General features: G+C 44.7%; 1 protein-coding gene across 1 annotated transcript in view; it reads left to right on the top strand.

The window, feature by feature from the left end:
- Positions 1 to 22,261, top strand: part of RETREG1 (reticulophagy regulator 1) — a 108,532-nt gene that overhangs the window by 41,217 nt on the left and 45,054 nt on the right. The window lies entirely within an intron of this gene.

Below are 22,261 nucleotides of genomic sequence, written 5' to 3'. Positions count from 1 at the left end.
GTAGGATGAAAGTATAGGTAATCTGAGCCTCTGAAAAAGATTTTAATGGATAATCATAAAGATAATCTGTCCAGCACTCAGATTCCCAGAGAAGAGGTTGCTTGCTAGTCCCCTTGGTTAAATAGTTCTAGCATCTTAGGACCCACTTAGATACAAAGAAGAAATGCCCCCTTTCTTATTCTTTTGGATACTCTTTCCTACTATTACTATTGAGCTCTGAGAGTGGGAATCCTGAATTACAAGAGTTATTTCAAACTTATTGTTACTTTGGTGTGGGCCATTTTCAGAGAGGAAGGGAGAGGGAGAGATAGAAACATCAATGATGAGAGAGAATCATTGAACAGCTTCTTCCTACATGCCCCCCACTGGGGATTGAGCCCACAACCAGGACATGGGCCCTGACAGGGAATCGAACTATGACCTCCTGGTTCATAGGACAAAGTTCAGTCATTGAGCCACACCATCCAGGCAGTGTGGACCATTTTTAATCATATACTACCTTTGCCAGTTTATATTCTAATATCTTTGGGAAATAGCCACTAACGCGGGTCTGACTTTGTGGTCAGAGCTGGGGGTAAGTGTGGGTCATGTGGCAGGGTCACCCTACATCAAGACACCATCAAGGGCAGAGCCATTAACCAATCCTGATCACCCTCCTCTCCCCCAGTCCTGGAACCTGATAGATCCTGGCTCCTCATTCATGTTACAGGAGGAGAGAATCCAGACAAAATGCAAAAGTGGCTCTCCATAAGATTTTTTGGTCAAAAAGGCTATACTAATTGTGTTCTCAAGATCCTTTAAAATTTTTAAGCAGCAGTTCATGTGAAAACAAATAGAAACAGGATTGATAATGAATGCATGATGACTCCCTGATTTGCCATTCTCTTCTCTTTATTGCATAAGGACTTATCATGGTCAGGTTTTGCTGCATAACAAGAATAACAATCACCGTGGCAGACAGCCAGGATTTATTTCTCGCTCGTGATTCTGTAGGTCAGCTCCTGTGGGATGGATGCATCAGGTATAGGCTGGACATGGCTCCTCGTTCTGGGTTGCATCCAGGTTGCCCCTCACTCTTTCAGCCCTGTTGGCCACAAGGCCATCTAAGGCATATTGTGATACTGGTTTTTATTCTATGTTTAGAACATTTTATATTCACTAATGAGATAGAAGCTTATAAGTCCAGTCTCCCCATTTATTTTTTAAAATGGCTACTTTAACTACCTTTTCCTAACCTTGGTATTTTGTAGGTGCTTCTTGAATTTTTGGCCATAATTATTAATTTTATCCAGAACTAATGTTCAGGAATATACTCAATATGATATTCTTCTCTCTCTTTTTTTTATTTTTTAAAAATATATTTTATTGATTTTTTACAGAGAGGGAGGGAGAGAGATAGAGAGTTAGAAACATTGATGAGAGAGAAACATCGATCAGCCGCCTCCTGCACATCTCCTACTGGGGATATGCCCGCAACCCAGGTACATGCCCCTGACCGGAATCGAACCTGGGACCTTTCAGTCCGCAGGCCGACGCTCTATCCACTGAGCCAAACCGGTTTCGGCAATATTCTTCTCTTTTTCAAAATCAGAACAGTTTTATCCAGTAATAATTTCAGGATGTGATATTGTTGGCAAATTTGATGTCATGATGACATATTTGTGTGTTTTCATTGCATTCAGAGCTAAAGGGCCTTATAAAACCTGTGGTTACAGGATTGAGCATACTGTGTGTCTTTATATTTATAGAAGGACCTCTATACACATATTGAAAGGAGACTATAGAAGAATCAGATATTCACGGGTGGGCTAAAGTAGGTAGACTTGTTGTGAGTACGTGCAACAGAGTTAACAAAGCTATTGTAATAATCATACCCTGCATGTCTTTTTAAAAAATATTTTATTGATTTTTTTTTACAGAGAGGAAGGGAGAGGGATAGAGGATTAGAAACATCGATGAGAGAGAAACATTGATCAGCTGCCTCCTGCACACCCCCTATTGGGGATGTGCCCGCAACCAAGGTACATGCCCTTGACCGGAATCGCACCGGGGATCTTTCAAGTCCGCAGGCCGACACTCTATCCACTGAGCCAAACCAGTCAGGGCCTGCGTGTCTTTTTCCATACAAACAACTGTAAAGCTACTTTTGCCCATGCCTGTATGTATTTATCCACCGATTTCTATAGCCTAAATGAGTGCTGCTGAAACAGGAGTTAAAGTTTCTGTATTACAGATTAAGTTCCCATTGTTGGAAACACTCATGGTTGTTCAGTAAAAGTCAACAGAGAGCCAACTATGAATGAGGCTCTGTGAGAGTATGTTGCAAAGTGAATGTAGAGTGTTTTAAAAATGTTATTTTTATTCTGAAGAAACCAAATGTTCTGATTATAGGAGTTCATTAGCCATCTATTCTTTCCCTCCATAAAGTATCTTTTATCTTGAGCCTGACTCTGAAGTTCTGCACTTGAACCTCTGGCAACATTTGTAAAGGGATGAAGCACTTCATAAATGTCAGCCTTTTTGTTTGAGACTAGAGAACGGGAGGCGACCGTTTCCCTGGGCCCCCTCTAGGTATCTACTGGCTGCTATTTGGGGTTCCTGCTTAAACTCTGAGGCCATGGTCCCTGTTGGTGTCTTAAGCTTGATCAGTGGCCCCATTCTTCCAGCACTTAGTAGACGCCTGCTGTGTATCTGCTGGAGATCTGGCCGAGTACCCATCGCATGCCAGGATCTTGTTGTAGTTCCCTTGATGTCAGAACAAGGGGAGGAGGTCTCAGTGTCAGAGAGGTTGGGAGAAATAACAAGAATGGTACATTGTTAGGCAGAGCCTAAGCTGTGTGTGTCATTTTACTTTTCAAGTGATTCTAAAGAGATTTCATTGCTGTTTGTTCTACATAAAGTGAGGGAGCCTATGGCCCAGAATAAAAATAGCTGTAAGTATTACATCATCAGAAAAGGTTTTCATTGGTACATCATGCCTTAAGGGAAAGAAGTCCATGATTGTATTTAGATTGATTTTGTTTTGCTTATGGAAATGATCATTTTAAGACAAAATAAGAAAAGGAAGGGGAAGAGATACTTGAAGAAGGCCACAGAATTTATTTTGTACACATGCCGGGGTCCAACCCCAGCAGGTCCAGGGGTCCCCAAAGGTGTAGACGGAGTCGGCGAAGAAGGAAGGACACGGAGACAGTGTTCAGTTGATCAGCAGCCTAGCCAGGATCTCCAGCCAGGATCTCCAGCCAAGTTCTGGTCTGGATCTCCAGGGAAGTTCTGCTGTTTATTGTCTTGTTACATCCGTATTTATACCAGTTGATTTTAATCCTGTCAATTTCTATTACAAAGGTTAGGGCGTTTCTTATCTCCATTCCAGGGAGTAAAGATTATGTAGCTTAAGCATGATTGTTTGTAGTGATTAACTACCCGCCTGGCACTTAGTTAAGGAGTTTCATCCCCTCCCTGACTTCAGGGAAAAATTCCTACCTGGGAAAACAACCTTTCTAGGAGAGGCATCCCCTCCCTGACTTCAGGGAAAAATTCCTACCTGGGGAAACAACCTTTCTTGGAGAGGTGACCTTGGTTAAAACACACAGCGCTAAGGGGAGCAAACATATTAAGAACAGTATGCTATATATGCCAGGTCCCTTGAAACATATGCTGTGCAGATGTTTCTTTCCTGCAGCGACTGTGTCAAGCAGCAAGGATGGACCGGCTTCCGGAAAATTCCCCCTTTTTTATTTTTTAAATGATAGCGCATGCAAATCAGTGGCCACCTCTCAGATTGGGCCGTTTAAAACTCGGAAGGAGACTGGCAAGCAATGACAGTGAGCATAACTATAAACATAGTGGATGGAGTGCACAAGGAGCCCCATTCCTGTAGAAGGTTGCCAGCCTCTTCAGTCAAGGGATTACAGCTGTCCTCAAGTTGTTGGTTTGATTGTCTTTGTTGGTCTGGCTAGCAGGCGGCATCACTGGCGACGGGCTTCCCAAAGCGTCAGCGAGTTGAAGGGCTGCATCAAAGGGTCCATCAGGGCCGTGGTTGATGGTGGTGTCGGTGTCCGAGGAGGAGTAAGCTGTGCCCTCTGGGTCAGCTGATATGGAAGATGGAGGGTAGTAGAGAGAAAAAGAAGAGAAAGCAACAGAACTACAAGGCATGGAAGTGTTTAGAAAAAAGAGGGAGAAGAAAGGGCAGAATGCAGCATCCTGACACAGCCCTTTCCTTCAGCTGCCCCTTTCCCTGTGGTCCAAGGTAGAAATGGGAAACAAGTCCTGTTGCAGTGAGAGGGCAGCTGCTGTCAGCCAGTCTCTGTCTTTACCTGGGTCCCGATCTGAGCTGGGCATGGGAAGCAGGAAGCAGCCATGGGGACAGGAGACCTTCCTCAGAAGGGCCGAGTGTTCAAGCCCCTGCACCATTGGGGAGGGGGGTCTGTGCCCCACCTTTGTTGCACCCCAAGTTTTCTCCTACTGGCCCCCGACTGTGCCTGTCTTAGGTTGCCCCACCCTGTGGAGTCTTACCCGTCGTTGACTACCAGCCATCTCTGGGCCAAGTAGGGTGATGTGAGGTTCAGTTTTGTCTCCTTGATAGCCTATGTCCCTCTGGCCTCCATGCCCAGCAACTGCCTTTGGATTCCCTCGCCTGCTGGCGGGGCTCTGGCATTGATCATAGGGAACTCAGGTTTCTTCTCTAGAGAGGGCCCAGCTTACGCCATTGGGCCAGAGACAGATCCATGGTACCAGCCACCATGAGGCTTCAATCTCAGCATGAACAGAGAGCTCAGGCAACAGCTATGGGCAATTGGATTGTAAGAAGAGGGTCCCTCTTGACACAAGGGTAAGAGGGGCCAATACAGGACAAAGGAGAGTCCTGGAACAGGGCTTTCTCAGCCCAGGATGTCAGGCTCTTGGCCCAAGACAACTCCATGTATGGGGCATATACCAAACACCCCTAGTCACGGCATAAAAGGGAGATGCCCTTCCTGGAACAGTAGGGTAGGGAGATTCTAGAAAAGGCTGTGTTCAGGAAAGAAGGAGAAAGGCCAAAGAACCAGCAAACAAGTAGTTAGATTTTAAAAAAAGAAAAAAGGAAAGGAGATGTGGGGCAAAGCTGGGACATGTGGAAAGACAAAACGGAGGCACATGTGATCCTCCCAATGGACAGATTGTTCCAGCTCAGGGCTGCACATCTGCTGCAGACGGGCACTGGTCAGGTGTGCTATGATGAGGCAGAGATGGCGGGCGGTGAGACATAAGGTCGGACTAGACGGTCTGGAATCCACACAGGTGAGTCTGCGTCCTGTGGAAATATACAAGCATATCCTCTCCCCTGGGTTAAAAGTACATCAGGTCCCTTCCAGGCTCCTGTAAGCAAGTCTCTCCATTTGACGAGGGCTTTAGGTTTAGTTAGATCAGGGTTCCAATGCCTGTACATCGGGGAATTTCCTTCAGAATCTACATTTAGTATATTAATTACAAATTGAGCATGTTGTAGAACATGATGAGGAGAGGAATATTTAAACTCATTTTCTTGTAATTTTTTAATTTGTGTTTTTAAAGTTTGGTGAGCCCTTTCTACTATTGCTTGGCCTTGAGGATTGTAGGGTATTCCTGTAGTATGTGCGATGCCGAATGTAGAGCATAAGTTTTTAAAAGCTCTAGAGGTATAGGCAGGCCCATTGTCAGTTTTAAGTGCCCTTGGTATTCCTAGGTAGGAAAAGCATTGGAATAGATGTTGACTTACATCTTTAAAGGCTTCTCCTGTACGTGCAGAAGCAAGGATAACATGAGAAAAGGTATCAATACAAACATGCACATAGCAAAGTTTGCCAAAAGATGGGACATGAGTAATATCCATCTGCCATAAGTCACAGGGTCTAAGTCCTCTTGGATTAACTCCAGTAACAGGGCTAGGAAAATGAGTAGGACAATGGCCGCAGTCACGCACAATACTTCGAGCAGCTTCTCTAGATATGCGATAATATAGACGGAGAGCAGAAGCATTTTGATGGTGAATGGCATGAGACCGCCGGGCTTCTTCTAGAGCTGTACAAACTACTGGGCGAGTTAGTAAATCCGCCTGATAATTTCCTTCGCTTAAGGGTCCTGGTAGGCAGGAATGAGCTCTAATATGTCCAATATAGAAAGCCTTTTCTCGTTTGTGAATGCAAGTTTGTAGCTGAGTTAACAAAGAGAAAATGGCTGTTCTTCCTTGTGGGAGAGAGGCGGTCTCAATATGAGGAAATAATTTAACTATATATTGAGAGTCAGTGTACAAGTTAAAGGGAACCTGTTGCAATTGTTCAAAAGCATAAATGACTGCCAAAAGCTCTGTTCTCTGAGCTGACGTCTCTAGAGTTTGTTGAACATGGGTTATTGAGTCAATGATTGTTACTGCCCTACCATTAGAGGAACCATCTGTGAATACTAAGGAGGCAGGAGGTGATAATGTTTCTTTTGAACATTTGATAGGAAATATAAACGGATGTAGGGAGAGAAATTGCAATATAGGTGATCTTGGCAAATGATGTAAAATTTGTCCTGGGAAGTTACCTATAGCTATTTGCCACTCTTCTTCAAATTGTAATAGTGTGTCTAATTGTTCTCTTTTATAAGGTATTATTATCTCAGTAACTTCTCTTCCAAAGAGTTCGATACTGCGTCGTCTACCTTTGATAATGAGAGTGGCCACTAGGGAGGGATAGGGTGGTACAATCTTCCTAGGAGTGACAGGTAAATGTATCCATTCTAATGGTCCTTCCTGCCACAAGCATCCTGTAGGAGTATATTTAGTGGCTAGAATAATTAAGGCCCAAGATTTGGAATAATCTAGATACTGTAGTTGCTGTTTATTGATGGCCTGTTCTATTTTTGCTATAGCCTTTTCTCCTTCTACAGTTAATTGTCGGGGAGACTTAGGGTTAGAATCTCCCTTTAAAATGTCAAATAGAGGTTTTAAGTCAAGAGTGGTTATTTTTAGATATGGCCTGACCCAGTTGATATCACCTAATAGTTTCTGATAATCATTCAATGTGTTTAAATGATCTTTTCTTAATTGTAGAGGCTGATGGGTGATAGTAGAGGTATGTAATATTCTGCCTAAGTATGAAAAAGAAGGTTCAGTCTGAATCTTTTCTGGGGCTATTTTTAGACCATGTTCTTCTAAAGCAAGGATGGTCTGAGTAAGAATTTCCTGTAAAGTAGCCCGATCTTTATGAGCTAGTAAAATATCATCCATATAATGAATAAGATATAGATCTGAAAATTTCTTTCTAATAACTTGCAATGCCTGATCTACAAACTTTTGACATAATGTAGGACTATTTTTCATCCCTTGTGGGAGAACCTTCCATTGGTATCTCTGATAAGGCTGTTTAAAGTTTTCTGATGGTATGCTGAATGCGAATCTTTGACAATCAGCTGGGTGAAGAGGTATAGTGAAAAAACAATCCTGTAAGTCAATAACAACAACACAATACTCCTGTGGAATTGCCACAGGGGAGGGCAATCCAGGTTGTAAGGAGCCCATATCTTCCATGGTGGCATTTATGGCTCTTAGATATTGCAAAAGTCTCCACTTGCCTGATTTCTTTCTTATTACAAATATGGGTGTGTTCCAAGGACTATTTGATGGCTCTATATGTCCCTCTGCTAATTGCTGATCAATTAATTGTTGGGCTGCTGATATTTTCTCAGATGTTAAGGGCCATTGCTCAACCCATACTGGTTGTGACGATTTCCAGACTATGGGATCAGCAGTCCTAAGGGCAATGGCCCCAATTACAGATCCTGTCGAGGAGTGTGAGGTATTACTTTCCTTTCCTAATCCCTTTCCTGGATTAAATCTTGTGTCTAGCATCTGTGATGTTACTCTATCACTGGGGCTATATAATACAACTCCCATTTGAGACAAGATATCTCTTCCCCATAATGTAAAGGGGATAGTCGTAATTACATAGGGACAGAATGTTCCTGAATGTTGATCTTCATCAGCCCAAGTTAGAATCTGAGAACTCTTTTTTACATTAGATGCCTTGCCTAGTCCTACTAGGGAAGTGGAGGTGGTGTGCGTGGGCCATGAAGAGGGCCAATCCTTCCCTGCTATGCAGGAAACATCTGCTCCTGTATCCAATAGACCTTCAATTGGTTTTCCCTGAATTTGTAAAATTTTTGTAGGTCTAGTAGCATGGATTTCTTGTATCCAAAATGCTGCATCACTAGATCCAAAGACTCCGGCCCCTCTAGCTTCCTGGGTAACAGCTGTCCCTATTTTATGTATTGGTAACAGGATTAATTGGGCAATTCTCTGGTTGGGCTGAATCTGTATAGTTGTGGTGGGTGGGGAAAGTAAAATCTGTATTTCTCCTGTGTAGTCTGCATCAACAACTCCTGGGATGACTAAGATCCCCTGTAACGAGGTGGAGCTCCGTCCTAATATTAAACCTACAGTTCCCTCAGGCAGTGGCCCAGACACTCCTGTAGGAATGGCTGCTACTGGCGAGTCTGGGGTTAGTACTGCATGGGTGGTTGAGTGGAGGTCCAATCCTGCACTGCCTGGGGTTGCCCTGAAGAGGTCACTGACTGATCGAAATTTGCAAAGGGGTTGAAGGTTGATGCCCCTATTATTGCAGGGGCCTGGGGCTGGCCCCTTCTCAAGTTTCCCGATTGAGGTGATGGGATATAACCTCCTTGGGAGCTATTTGTAGAGTTTAAAGGCCGACCATTTTTATGGTATTTTGATCTACATTCCTTTGCCCAATGGAATCCTTTCTGACATCGGGGACAGACGGTTTTTGGAGGATTAATATTATTCCCTAATGTATTTCCAGGCTGTCGAGGAGCTTGCCATCTGGCCTGAGTATTATTATTTTTATTTGGGCATTCTCTGCTAAAGTGCCCAGATAAGCCACAAGAGTAGCAGTTCATATTTCTTTTATTACCTGTAGTATTGCTGGCTTGTCCTATAGCCTGTACATATTGAGGGTATGTCTCCCCTTTGAGAGCTGCAGCTATAGCTACACCCTGTATAAATGCTGGACTTACATCAGCACACTGTTTTATAAAATCATTTATAGTTCCTGTTCTGCAAATCGGCCTTAATAAAGCCTGACAGGTATTATTAGCATTTTCAAAAGCCAGTTGTTTGATTAGGATATCGGCTGCCTCTTTGTTATTGATTACTCTCTTGACTGCCTGCATGAGGCGAGAAAGGAAATCCTGATATGGTTCCTCGACCTTCTGTTTAACCTCTGTAAGGGTGGTTGTTTCTCCTGCTGTATAAGGTAGGGATTTCCAGGCACTTACTGCACAACTGGTTACTTTGGTAAGTGCCTCTGTGGGCATATTCATTTGCTCCTCAGCCGTGTTAAAATCACCTTCTCCTAATATCATGTCTAGGGTTATTCCTTTTCTGGTTTTTTCGCTAGTGGCTACAGCTTTCTTAGCAAGATCTTCATATTCAGTTTTCCATAATAAGTAATCGCCTCCTGAGAGACAGGCTTTACAAACCTGTGACCAATCATAAGGAGTCATCCATTTACTGGCTAGGGTTTCTACCAAGGTTTGTGTGTAAGGAGCTAGAGGTCCATATTCAGAGCAGGCCAATTTTAATTCTTTAAGTACTTTGTAAGGTATAGGCTCCAAGGTGGGGTTTCTATTCCCACCAGACTCATTCTCATATGTAACTGGGAAGCAGAGTGAGAATTCAAGATCTCCATTAGCTTCAGCTTCTCTTATGGCCCTTTGAAATTTAGACATGGAGCTCATAGGAGCCACAGGACCTGGTTTAGGCTTCCTTTCTAATTTGGGGAGCCTGTTTTGAATGGGAGGGCCATTCTCCTCTCTACTGACTGGAAAGGACCAATGGTCATGTTTATGATATTTATTCTCCTCCCGATCACTAGGCATAGCTAAATTGCTTTTAGATTGAGCTGGAGACAATGATGATGTATCCTCTCTGGGTGGAGCCGAGGGACTATTTAAATTTTGAGAAAGTTCAACCGTTTTTGCCTCTGGTGCCAAGGTTTCACAAATTGAATTCCAGAGAGAAAAGGTAACTGCCGGGACCTTCTCAGATCCATGGTAGCTGTAATAGTTCTTTAATTGCTCTCCTACTTTAGTCCAAGTTTCTAAATTAACAGTTCCATCCTCAGGAAGCCATTCACATACGTCTTCTATAAAACTTTCTGTCTGACTGGGAGTAACCTTAACTCCTCTGCTAGCAAGCATATGCGTTAAAAGATTAATACAGAGTCTTTTTTCTTTAGACTCAGTATGACCCATCTTGTCAATCTAAGTTCTGTACTAACTACCCGCTTACCCTACTTATTCTCTATGGGGGGGGGGGGGGTCTGCAGCACCCTACGGTGCAGTCCTATCCGTCCCAAGTACGGGGGGACTTACCTAAGGGAACCCTGTTCGGGCGCCAGATGCCGGGGTCCAACCCCAGCAGGTCCAGGGGTCCCCAAAGGTGTAGACGGAGTCGGCGAAGAAGGAAGGACACGGAGACAGTGTTCAGTTGATCAGCAGCCTAGCCAGGATCTCCAGCCAGGATCTCCAGCCAAGTTCTGGTCTGGATCTCCAGGGAAGTTCTGCTGTTTATTGTCTTGTTACATCCGTATTTATACCAGTTGATTTTAATCCTGTCAATTTCTATTACAAAGGTTAGGGCGTTTCTTATCTCCATTCCAGGGAGTAAAGATTATGTAGCTTAAGCATGATTGTTTGTAGTGATTAACTACCCGCCTGGCACTTAGTTAAGGAGTTTCATCCCCTCCCTGACTTCAGGGAAAAATTCCTACCTGGGAAAACAACCTTTCTAGGAGAGGCATCCCCTCCCTGACTTCAGGGAAAAATTCCTACCTGGGGAAACAACCTTTCTTGGAGAGGTGACCTTGGTTAAAACACACAGCGCTAAGGGGAGCAAACATATTAAGAACAGTATGCTATATATGCCAGGTCCCTTGAAACATATGCTGTGCAGATGTTTCTTTCCTGCAGCGACTGTGTCAAGCAGCAAGGATGGACCGGCTTCCGGCATACACATTGATCAATATTTCAAAATTGTGGTTTAGTGTTAATTTTTCTGTATACTGAATCAGCACCCTATTTATTCCTGTTTTCCAATCACTTATTAGAATTATGTCTTCTATTTCAATTATAAAAGCCACTTTGGGTAACATGTTGCTTCTAACAATGTACAATGTTGAATGTTTCTTTGTTAAAAACAGGACATTTCAGGATCTGCGCAGTGGAAAAGCAGAGGCACCAAAGGAAATTTTTTATTTTACCGTTGTTTTTTCTTGGGATTTGGTTATTGAACCTCTTAGCTTTACTTTTTATGACCCGTGAAGACTGGACTTGCTTAGGTTTTCTCACTGAGGGATAAGGGTTTTAACTCGCCACCCCATACGCACAGGACGTATGTGCTCAGAAAGGTCTTTCTGTGTGGCTTTTCAGAGCCCAGGCGAGCTGATGGCTGTGGGGTGCCCAGCACCCCGGATTGTCTGGAACAGGCACCTGTTTCCCTCGCCTTCCTTTCCCTTGTATGTAATCAGCCTTCGTTCCAAATTACTCATTAACAAGCCTAAGTCTTTCCCAGCTTTGATTTTTCTACAGACCAGAGTGAATCATTCACCGGTATGTGTGACATTCCTGAAGGGCCCAGAATCTAAGGGGTGACGACACTCAATACTGAAGATCCTTTCTGTAATCTCTGAATTCATGGTGGAAAGGAATCCATTCTTTAGCTGTGGCTCGTGTCTGGGGGGGGGGGGGGGGGGGGCGGAGCATGGTGCTTCTGTGTGACAACGACATCAGTCCTGAGCTCCAAGTCAAGCCTCATTAGTTTCCTCCCTCCTTCCCACTTAGCAGGCACACTCTGTGCTCTCAAGTTTTATCAATTATTGACTATTCATGACTCTGCTCAATAAACAAGCGTAATAAGGTAATGGACTTGCTCTTAAGAAGTTTGCAAGTGCTTAAAATGCAGCAATAGGATAGAGATCACAGCCATAGGAAAACCTATTGTGTTGGTGATTTTGAGTTGGGGGAAGGGTCTAGGTTTAAAGGAGAAAGCTATTTGTATTGTATGCCCAGGTCCCCACCCAAAAAGGGTTCGATTTTGGTAAATCTGTTCATCGAATGTCTATTGTTATCAGCAGGCAAATCCTTGGTCCTTATCCAAAAAGCAGTCAAGAATATAAATAAGTCCAGCTGGTGTGGCTCAATGGATTGAGTGTTGTCCCTTGCACCAGAAGGTCGCTGGTTTGATTCCCAGTCACATGCCCAGGTTTTGGGTTCAATTCCCAGTAGGGGCCTTGCAGGAGGCAGCTGATCGATGTTTCTCTCTCTCCCTCTCCCTCTCTCTCTAAAATCAATAAAAACATATTAAAATATTTTTAAAAAATAATAAAAAGAATATAAATAAAATAATCATAAGTTTTACATTTAAAAACATTATTTGAATGTGCATTTCCCTCACGTAGGATTCTTTTCTGTCCATTTAAAAGTGCCATTCACATTTTCTACTCCCAGAAAACATGACTTTAAAAAGAGAAGTTATTTTAAAACATGTCATTCAGCTTAGTCACATTTAATAAGTGGAGAATCTGGCACCAGTAATTATTTGACATCTACTTGTCTGGTGAATAAACTACTCCTTCATTTTGACAATTACTCAAAACATGTTCAAGGCAAGTCAAGGAAGCAGGGAGATCTGCCGTCAGTGACAGTGAGGCGGGGAACAGGACGCCCCCCCCGGGTGCACTGGCTTTCCCGTGGTGGTTGGGAAGGGACAGGGGGCTCAGGGACAGGGCGGCAGCAGGCAGCCGGTTATAGGGCAGGAGGAGACGAGCTGGGTGCAGCAGACCAGGGGCTGTGTTTTGACCTTTCCTGACTGGCTCACTAAGTCCCAGCCCTACATTGCGAAACATGTTCTGGAAATTATATCCAGAGGGCACACGTCCCTTCGGTGACAGCTTATTTCTGGATCCCTGGCCTCTGATGACATTCAGAGGTGTGTTTCCCGGCCCATCATCTGATTAGTCACTGAATTGTAAGGACTCTCCCGCTGGCTTTGGGTCAGAGCACGTGAGGACGGGAGCAAAATAACTTGTTTATTTCCTCCAGGCTCATTCTACCAGATCGAGAAGTCAGGGCCGCCCTCTTTCCTCAGTTGTCCCAACTGTTTGGAAATTAAATGCTGGGGCCCTTCCTTGGGAAATGATCTCTAATCCAGAGCTCTTTGAGGCTCCGTGGAGTGACCCGAGAGCTTTATGTCTGCAGAGATGATTTCAATGCCTTCTGAAAAATCTTGGAGTACAACATGTGTCCGCGTAGATTCTTACAAGCGATCAAGCCCTTTTGTTCCTCTTTGATCCTAAGGCGAGGTCCATGATGCCACTGGCCAGCTGTCTCAGCAGGTCTCAGTGGTTGTGCCGAGAGTCAGGCCATTGTGGTTAAAACAGACTTGAGTTTAGACTTCTCTCTGTCCTTAGTGTGCTCATCTTTAAAATGGGTGTAATAATAGAAACCCCCTACTGGAGCTTCGGGGATGCTTGGATGAGATCACATAGGTACAGCATCTAATATACTAGAACGGTGCGCGTTTAGTTCATCTTAGCTGTCTGTCATCGTTATGATTTATCTTCATTGTATGTGACAAGAGCCCTTGATTGAAAGTCACTTCCATGCTCAGAACAAGACTCCCAGGGGGACCCAAGGGGTACCCTAACCATCCAGCTGCCCAAGGCTCCTTCATCCAAGGCAGTGTCTTCACTTTCCCCTTGAGGTTGGTGGCTTGGCGTGGTCTTTGTTCCCTCTGAGGTTGGCGGCTTGGTTTTCTGGGTGAAATCCAGGCTCCATCTGCTGTGTGTTTTGGTTAAGGCGGGTGCGGGGGTGGGGGCGGGGGAGTTGTGTTTCCTCCCTAGGCTGGGGGCTATGCTGCGGCTCAGAAATCTTGTTCTGATTTGAGGCCCTCCCCAAACTCCCTGTGTGAGCTCATAGACATCAGTAAGCTGATCCCAAGTGCCTTCCTGGGAATATTCTTAAATATCCTTGAGAGCTGAGTTCCTCTGTACAGGGTGGGGCAAAAGTAGGTTCACAGCTGTGAGTACCCAAAACACAGTTTATTTTTGTATTATTACTTATTAATTGTTGTATTATTTTCCCTATGAGCACCTGTAAACCTACTTTTGCCCCACCCTCTAGTCTGTGCACGTACTTGAGGCTGAGAGCAGGCCCAGGCTGGGCTGTCACTCTCTCCTTAGTGGATAAAAGGCCCTGTGGATGTGAATGCACCTGCCACCCCACATCCATACCTCACACTGTCCTCTTCCTTTTAAAGAACTAAAGCCTTCCTTTGATCTGTGGTTATATCCACACCCATCTATGACCCACTTCCATGCCCCACCTTGAAGCTGCTGCAGATGTTGGCAGCTGGCAGCCTTGGAGACCTGGAGGCCCTGGCCTGCAGCTTCAGGCGAATTGTGGAGCCATTTACAGAATCCCCCCACCTCTTTCTCAGTTGGTATGTGGCCTGGGCAAGTTTCAAAGACTCAAAGCCTCATTATTTCATTTTTAATATGTGGAAAATGCTACTTAATTCAGGAGGTCCTGGTCAGGATTAAAGCACACGAAAGCCTGCAAAGTGCCTGGCCCCTTTAAGAGCGCTGTGTACAAGTGGATCTGGTTCACAGCTGTTTGGGACCAGGTGGGGCTGCCCGGCCTTGGAGTGGACACTCTCATCCTAAGGGACCAGACGGGCAGAGCGGGATTGGCGTGGGCTAGTCAGAGGAGAGCAGGGAAGAGTCTGCAAGGGGATAGGTTGTAATCGGACCATTTGCCATCTTGGGACTCCTGAGATGTGAGGTGCAGTGAAGAGCCCAGCCCTTCCTTCAACCACACATACAGCCACCCCCAAAGAGCGCTCAGTGTGGGGGACCTTGCAGCAAATCTGTATTTGAAAGAACATTCTTTTAGCCTGCCAGCATGCTCCTCAAAAAGGAGAGTCTGAGATGACCTTGGAAGCCCATTCGTTTCTAAAACATTCCAACTCTTATTTCAATTTATGAAAAAAACACGATCTCGGGCATCCTTTTGCTTTGGTGCCACCAACACTGTGCAGTGATCTCCAGGCTCCTGGCAGACGGCTGTGCCACGCCACGGTGACTCATGGGTTTTCCATCCAGTGTATCTGGCACATCAGTGGCGTTCGCGTTTCCTGTTGGGTGGGATGAGGAAAAATGAAATGAGAGACATATGTTTGTCCTGAGACCCGTGTGTCTTGGTGGTGAAGTTAAAATGTGTTGAAGTATTGACATATCCAGGTCCTGGGGGTGACCCAGGTTGGCCATTTTATGTTTTGTGAGGTGATCCACTTCTGCTGACTCATAAGCTTTGTCACTGTCATTGCCACTGTGAGTCGTCCGATTCTTCCTAGTTGAAGCCTCAGGAGGGAGTTTGGGTTTTAATTAACACCGTCCAGCTTCAGGGCATTGTGTGAGAGGCTCTCTCTGGGAATGAATGAGGGGGTGCCCATATGTTTCTCATCCCAGCATTTGGTTGGTTCAAGGTGGGCTCCCAAGGAAATAAAGGGCGTGTAAAACGCTTGCTTTGTATGCTCCCTGTGACTTCAGTTCTGGAAGATACACATGGCAGTGTGCTCTGTGTCCACCCCAATGCAGCCTGCATCTAAAGACCACAGTGCCCACTGGGCAGCTGGCGGTCTGTGCCCTGAGCATCATTGAGATCACGCAGAGCACTCAAATCGCATAAGGACTGATGCTGCCTGAAAATGGATTTGCCCTGGCCTGTGTGGCTCAGTTGGGCATCGTCCCATGCACCAAAAGGTTGCTGGTTCAATTCCCCGTCAGGGCACATGCCTGGGTTGGGGGCTCGATCCTTAGTAGGAGGCATGCAGGAGGCAGCCGATCCATATTTCACTCTCACATTGATGTTTTTCTCTCTCTCTCTCCCTTCCTCTCTCTCTAAACAAAAATTTAAAAAAAAAATAAGAAAAAAAATATTTGTATGTATTTGAGAGTAGGGATGGGAGGAGAAAGGGAGAAAGACAAGAAAACCAATATAGGCATTCTGGTTTTAAATTTACCTCATGAGGACCCAGCTTTTCATAGCTCTTAACAAAATGAGCCTTTATGTGTTTGTTTATGCTTCACTGGTTTAATATCCACCTACTCCACCACCCTGGGAGCTCCATGAAGCAGAGAATGTGCCTCCCATATTCATCCATGTCTCTCTGGGACTTAGCCCAGTGCCGGACACTTAAAGTACTCAGTTAAAGATGGTGGATGAATGAGCGCGGGATCCTGTGTCCATAGGAGACCATCATTTCCAGAGAAGAAAATGGTAGCAGAAGACACTGCCCTTTGGAAGTGTGGTAGGGATATGTTATCGCTGTAGCAACCCCTGGTACAGAGTCTTTTTCTGTGGGGGCTTCTACTCTTCGCAAATCGATGAGATGGAGGTTCCAGGTCTGATGTGAAAAGTGGCCAGTGAAGTCTCAGAAAAGGAAAATGAGAGCTGGCTGGTATTGAAGTGTGAATGTTGATATGAGGACAGAAATACCCGGGCTACCCCTTCTGATTCATTCACACATTATCACATGATGGCCTTGGCCTTGATAAGGTTGGCTGAAACAGGCAGGGTAATCTCTCCTCTCTACACGCTCTATACGTCCTCACCACCCAGCGGGGGATGGGTGAGTGTGGAGTGCTCTGCACTCCAAACGATAACCTTGGGGAGCAGCTCTGCACGGCTCCAAACCAGGGGGCAACTCCTATCTCAGTTCTTAGAGTGCGTGTAGGCAGTGTTGTTCTCACACAGAATTAGAATGGGGAATAGGTGATGTCATACACGTTAGTCTCCCAACTCAAAACACCCTCGAAGCTCAGTTTTTTGGTTGGTAAAATGTTCATTATTGTGAATCCGTGGGAATAAGGAAAAGGGTGTCCTGCCACTCTTTCTGGCTGTCTTGGCCTTTGGAGGGACTTGCCCATGAAGGGGATTTCCTGCCTCACGGGCCTGCACTTTTCCAGTGTAGAAGCTGGCGTTCACTTTCCCGGACGCCCTCGGAGCCAGGGTGTAGGCATGTGACCCGGGCTCCACAGCCAGATGCACGGACGTCAGACTTGGAATTGGAAGCCGGTCATGAAAGAAGCAGGCTTCAAGGAACCCATTCTGGTGAGGGTTGCGGTCTGCACACCCATTTTCCAAGATGGCCATGATGAAGGCTCCTGACTATCCAGCATTCTGCGAGCTGCCGGCTATTCCCACTGCGATTTCTGGTGGAACCATTCTGTGCTGACATTTGGGCTGCGTTTTGACCCGTTCAACCAGAGGAAGCCCATCTTTGTTTGCCACCAGGAACCCTGGACACTGTGGGTCATTCTAAGCACCCACGAGGGTGTGAAATAACCCCATAACCACCATGGGGACCCCTATCGGACCTCTGCTGGTTACCATGGAAAGTCCTCCTTCCTTCCTGAGCATCTGTCAAGAAAGGCTTGGCTCTGGAGACCTCTATGTTGGTCTGCCTTGGACAGAGTATTCCCCTCCACACACACACACTCGAAATTTGGAACTTGTCTTGGGAAGTGGAGAGGAATGTAGTACTGATTCCAAAGTATCTATCTTCAGAGTTGACATTGTTTTAAATTCCATCCCAGTCTTTCACATGCATTATATCAGCTCTAACAGTTTACAAAACAAAGATACTAATAAACCATGGAGGGAACCTAGCTTGCTCTCCCAAGGCCAACGTACACCATAGTCACCCCGGCTATAACTTTGTGCAGGGAATGCATGCAGTTAGGTCCATGTTGGCTCATTTGTAAAAGTTTCTGCAGAAATACATAGGTAATACAGGCATTCTTTGTAAAAAAAATTTTTTTAATGGCATCTAGATAATTGCTCTACTCTTTCTCTTTATTGTTTGCATGAGAAAACTACAGGAGGAAACAAAAAGGAAAAAGCAAAAGCATTTGAACCCTAAAAAGTAGATTGAGAGGAAACCTGTGATGTTCTAGAAAGTTCTAAACAGCCAAAGATTCAAGTGACAAATAAGCTCCTAACATTCAGTGCCATTGGGTTTCCATTAGATGTCAGGACACATTTGATCTTCGTGTGTCTGTTTTTTAAGGATTATTTTTTGAGGCTTAGGAGGACATGGGTCCATTCCCCCCACCCCAGCAGTCTGAGGTGGGCCAGCCCTGGAAGCTCTGACATATTCCCCGAAGCTCTCCTAACGCATGCCACTTCCTCTGGTGTAAAGGAACCTTACATTTGGCGGAAGGGCACATACAAGCCTAATTTGGTAATAGAAATCCAGGCTTAGTGGAACCTCATAGTCCTCCTGACATTCTTTCTAACCACTCCCCCTTCTCTGTCCTCAGATGGGCCATGATTTGTCTTACTTCCATCCCCTCTCAACGCCAGCCCCAGCACATCCTTTACCATCACTGACACATCACCCCCCAGGAGAGTTTTTCGCCCACCACAGCCCCCCAAGCCTGTGACTCTCCATATCTGTCCTTTCCCTATCGTAATTGAGCCCATCACATTGCTTTATAATTGCTTGTTGATTTATCTGTGTTCTTCACAGACTTAAACTTGGTGATGACAGGGACCCTTTCTGATCGTTGCCCCCTTAGTGCCTGGCCTGTGGTTGGCGTCAGTAAGCTGTTATTAAGTGAATCAGTCATTTCACAAAACTGTTTAGTTAATAAACATCTAGGTGAGTCTGGAACTGTGCTCTCTATGAGCAATGGGTGATTTAAGAGAGGAAAATCATATCCCCGGCTCAGCCATTTGCAAGCTCCTGTGGCCTTGGGGAAGACACTTTGCCTGTCAGCCTCAGTCTCCTTATCTGTGAAATGGGATAAGAACACCACCTTCTTCAAGACTTTTTAAGGATTCTATGAAACAGTTAACATAAAGCTCTTCACACGTAGTAAATATTCCTGTGCTGCTGCATTATTACCTGTCACCAAGAGCTGAGCTGGCCAGTAGTAATGAGGCACCACAAATGAAAGAATAGGAAATCTAAAAAGTAGGTTTGTTCATTCTTTCCTTATGTTGATATTCTGATGAAAGTCAGAGAAGGGAAAGATCATTGCAGTTGGGGAGAACCACATAAAAAATCTCTTTATCTCTTGAGCATTTGTTAAAGTAAACACTTAAGTAGGACAGTCTAAATTCCAGCACTGCTCTCAGAATTTTGTATGTTAACATTCTCATGCAATTTTATATACTTAATTCAGTCCAGTCGACTTTACAACATGTACAAGTGCATTGTCTTCACAACTGTATGAAGTACTATTGTTAACCCATTTTATAGTTGAGGAAATAAGCACGGAGAGGCTAAGTAACTTGCCTGAGATCACACAGCTAGTAGGTAGTAGAGCCAGCATCAGAATCCAGGCAGGCTTGCTCCAGGGGTCACTTGGCAGAATTGCCCCTCGGATCACATGCGCTGTGCCCAATGCAATGAGGGGTCTGGATGCTGGAGAGACTGTCCTTCAGTGGTTCACTGCTCAGGCCAGGAGTTGCAGTCCTATTGAGAAATAAACAAAATTTGGCACACAGAGTTGAGGACGAGAGCCAGGTGGGTTTCCTGGAAACAGTCTGTAAGGTAGAGATCAGCATACAGCCCGTTTATTAGGGTCTGCACCTGGGAAGGGAGGAAGAGGAGGAGCAGGCAGAGGGGAAATGGAGCTCTCTTGAGGCCTGGCCTTCTGGGCCAGAGAGAACCAGATCAAATGATGGAGAGAGGACAGGGCACAGCTCTCTGGATGCAGGTCAAGCTATGTTAGGCTTCACTTTGACTTCACACTGATTGAGACAGAGAGGTTGAAGATGAACCTGACCATGATGCAAGATAAATGCAAATAGTGTCTTGAGGCTAGTGTCTGTGCACCTGAAGGACTCTCAAGGTTAAAGTCAGTTTCTGCCCAGTTCCACGTCCAGGTGAACTGACAAAATGCACAGCAATACAATTAGAAGCGTGAAAAGAAATGAGCTAACGTAGCTGAACTAGCTGTGCATTACTTATCAAGACGTCTGATTTACTCTGAGGTTTACAGCTTGCTGTTGGACAATGCCCCCAAATGACCCTGTGGCTGCCTTCAAGGGGATGGTGAGAATATTCGATCAGATGTTGGTGCATTGAAAGGAGTGTTTCTGATTTATTCAATTACCACATGAACAGCAAGTGCTGCTGGTTTGATTTGCACCTGATCTGATAAGAAGCTAATTATACGACAGGGTGACCCATGTGGCAGGACGATTTCAGTCATAGCAACACAATATTTATCTGGGCAGCAAACAGTCAAGCTGCTAATTCAAGATGCAACCTTTTCCAGAGGCTTAGCCAGTGCAGTAAAAAGACATCCTTTCTCCATCCCGCATACAGACAGACACACTCCAGTTCTAAGGAACACCACCACAGGTTATTGTCAACTTCCAGGTTAGAATTTATTTCCCGATGAAATATTAAATAATATAGTTAGTATTTATATTAAATAATCTCCACTAAAAAGTAGGATCAATTACAGGACACCAAAACACAGGATAACAGAGTTTGTTTTCATTTGTAGAATTTTAAAAGTTAGAATTCCAGACTTTATCTTTTTGTTGTTGTAGATTTTATCTGATTACAAAAGGAATATGTATATGGGGAAAATTTCAAAAATATTTAAAGCACATAAAAGAAAGGAAGACTCATAGGGCTAGTCACTATTACTATTGGGGTACATAATTCCTTCCAGATGTTTTTCTCTAATCAATTACAGATGGACACATACTCTAATTTGTGCTGGGTATGTATATATTATACAGCAGTTGGCCAACTATGGCTCGAACTCATTTGTTTACGTTTTGTCTACATTACAACCGTGGAGTTGAGTAGTTCTGACAGATATTGGCTTTGTGGCTGTTTACAGAAAAGGTTTCCAACCTGTTTAATACGTAAAGCATCCCATCAAAAATGTGCTTTTAGGAACTTTATGGTATTCAGATGAGTGGATTGAAGTCATATCTGATTTCACCACGCCCCTAATCCACACATTTAGTCCATCAGTGAAACCGCTTGGCTCCATCACCATAAGGTATCCTAGACCCCCACTCTATCATCACCTTGGACCTGCATGGGATCTCACCCCAACTGGCCCTCAGGCCTTCTCTTGACCCTGAAGAGCTAGCTGGCTTCCACACACCTGTTCTGCATGGAGTGCAGTGTGTGCCTGGCAAGAGCGGACCACAAGTGGAGGCAGTGGTCCTCCTCTCCAGCATGATCGAGGAGAGGCCTGTGGCCATCCTGAGTCTACGGCTTCCTGCATGTAATTCAGAGGGTACAATTTCCTACTCAAGCTATTGCAACTGCTGTCAAAAATCACTACTTGATAATTTAGTTATGTTGATATATATATAAAATCTTATATACATGTTAGTTTTAAAATGCTGCTTTCCCTATTCTCTCTTCATGTCAGTTTTATTGAAACTGGGGCCACTCTTTGAGCCTAACACATTTTCCAGAACATGTCATCTTCATTCCTAAGTTGTGTTAGAGGACTTTATAAAAGTAGAGTCACTGGAAATTGTACCAACAACTATTTCAATCAATCTTTTTTTTTTCTAGTTTTATTTTTTTGTCCAGTTTTGTTAAGATATAATTAACATAAAAAGTGTAAAAGTTTCAGGTGTACAATATAATGATTTATATAAGTACTAGAGGCCCGGTGCACAAAATTCATGCACGGGAGCGGGGAGAGTCCCTCAACCAGGCCTGCACCCTCTCCAATCCGGGACCCCTCGAGGGATGTCCAACTGCCAGTTTAGGCCCGATCCCTGTGGGGCAATCGGGGACTGCTGGCTCCTAACCACTCACCTGCCTGCCGGCCTGATCATCCCTAACTGCTCTCCCCTGATGACCTGATTGCCCCTAACTGCCCTCCCCTGCTGACCTGATCGCCCCTAACTGCCCTCCCCTGCTGGCCTGATCGCCCCTAGCTGCTCTCCCCTGCCGGCCTGATGGCCCCTAACCACCTCTGTCTTGGCCCCCACCACTGTGGCTTTGTCTGGAAGACATCTCGTCTAATTAGCATATTACCCTTTTATTGGTATAGATATGTTGGAAAATGGTTACCACAATAAGTCTAGTTAACATCCATCAATCTCACAGAGTTAAAATTTCAGGGGGAAACATTTTAAAATCTACTGTCTTAACAAGTTTCAAATATTACAGGTCAGTATT

The sequence above is a fragment of the Myotis myotis genome, unplaced genomic scaffold (genome assembly GCF_014108235.1).
Source record: "Myotis myotis isolate mMyoMyo1 unplaced genomic scaffold, mMyoMyo1.p scaffold_m19_p_5, whole genome shotgun sequence".
NCBI classification, from domain to species: Eukaryota; Metazoa; Chordata; class Mammalia; order Chiroptera; family Vespertilionidae; genus Myotis; species Myotis myotis.
Note: the sequence above shows the minus strand (reverse complement) of the source record. Positions and strands in the feature narration are given on the sequence as shown.